We start from the raw sequence: 2,066 nt of genomic DNA on the forward strand, positions 1-2,066 counted from the left end.
CTTTATCCCTGATGGGCACCTATGTTGCTTCCAAGTCTTGGCTATTGTGAATAAGGCTGCAATGAACATAAGGGTGCAGGAATCTTTGTGCATTAGTGTTTTCAAGTTCTTTGGATAAATACCCAGCAGTGGAATAGCTGGATCATATGGTAGTCTTAATTTTCTGAGGATACTCCATACTGTTTTCCAAAGTGGCTGCACCAGTTTTCACTCCCACCAGCAGTGTATGAGGATCCCCTTCTCTCCACATCCTCTCCAACACTTATTGTTTCCTGTCTTATTAATTATAGCCATGCTGACCGGAGTGAGGTGATACCTCATTGTAGTTTTGATTTGCATTTCCCTGATAGCTAATGATGTTGAACATCTTTCATGTGCCTGTTGGCCATCTGTATATCTTCTTTGGAGAAATCTCTGTTCAGATCTTTTGCCCATTTTTTAATTGGGTTGTTGGGTTTTTGGTGTTGAGCTGTATGCGTTCTTTGCATATTTTGGATATTAACCCTTTATCTGATATATGGTTTGCACATATCTTCTCACAATTGTTAGGTTGTCTTTTTGTTTTGTTGATGGTTTTCTCTTCTGTGCAGAAGATTTTAGTTTGATGTAGTCCCATTTGTTTATTTTTTCTATCGTTTCCTTTGCCTGGTCAGACATGGTATTTGAAAAAATTCTGCTAAGACCGATGTCAAAGAGCATACAGCTTACGTTTTCTTCTAGAAGTTTTTTGGTTTCAGGTCTTACATTCAAGTCTTTAATCCATTTTGAGTTGATTTTTGTGTATGGTGTAAGATGATGGTCCACTTTCATTCTTTTGCATGTGGCTGTCCCGTGTTTCCGATGCCATTTTGAAGAGACTCTCCTTTCTCCATTGTTTGCTCTTGACTCCCTTGTCAAAAATTAGCTGTCCATATATGTGTGGCTTTATTTCTGGGCTCTCAATTCTCTTCCATTGATGTGTGCCCGTTTTTGTGACAGTACCATACTATTTTGGTTACTATAGTTTTGTAGTATATTTTGAAATGAGGGAGTGTAATACCTCCAGTTTTTTCTTTTTCCTCAGGTTTCTTTTGGCTATTCAGGGTCTTTTGTTGCTCCATATACATTTTAGGATTTTTTGTTCTATGTCTGTGAAAAATGTTGTTGGAACATTGATAGGGATTACATTGAATCTATAGATTGCTTTAGGAAGTATGGACATTTTATCTACGTTAATTCTTCCAATCCATGAGCGTGGAATATCTTTCATTTCTTTGTGTCTTCTTCAATTTCTTTCAACAATGTTTTTTAGTTTTTGGTATACAGCTCTTTCACTTCTTTGGTTAAGTTTATTCCTAGGTATTTTATTATGCTATGTTAAAAAATTGGTTTTCTTCTGAGACAATTGTATAAAATACACAGATTGGGAACTTTTCTTCAATCTTTAATTGAATTGAGTGACAAGACCAGTAGATCACACACAAAAAAAATAGAAATGATATATTTCAACTTTCAAAGGATTCCAGTTTAGTTCCCTATAAAAATTAAGAAAATTGTTTAGATCACATTTACATTTAGTGCATTTAACAAGTTAAATATTGCACAATGAGAGCTATAGAAATTCAGTGTTCTCCTGGGAGAGAGGAGACATAAAAAAAGTTTTAAAAGAGATGTGTCAGGAGTCTAAAATAGGTTAAGATATTTTGTTAATCACATAAGTGTTTTCAAACATTTTATTATCATACCCTTTGTCAAATAAAATCTCCTGCAAAATGTAATTAATGAAAAGTTATAAATGGGATTTTACTTGTATTCATTTATTTTCTAAGTTCAATTTCAAGAGAATTACTTCTTTTACATAAACTGTGGTATCAGTAAGAATGATTTAATAAGCCCCAACATTTTAAATTTATGATTATGGATGATAGTTTCAGAATTTTATTAGTCTCATATATATAGTTACATTTACATTTTTCTTGGTTGAATAACATTAGGAAAGTGCTGATTTACCAAGATGGGGTTGTTTTTGCAAATGGAAAAAATTAAACAATGATGTCTTGCAATCTCGGGGTATTCTTCACACAAAG

This window comes from Equus quagga, chromosome 11, assembly GCF_021613505.1.
Source record: "Equus quagga isolate Etosha38 chromosome 11, UCLA_HA_Equagga_1.0, whole genome shotgun sequence".
Classification (NCBI taxonomy): domain Eukaryota; kingdom Metazoa; phylum Chordata; class Mammalia; order Perissodactyla; family Equidae; genus Equus; species Equus quagga.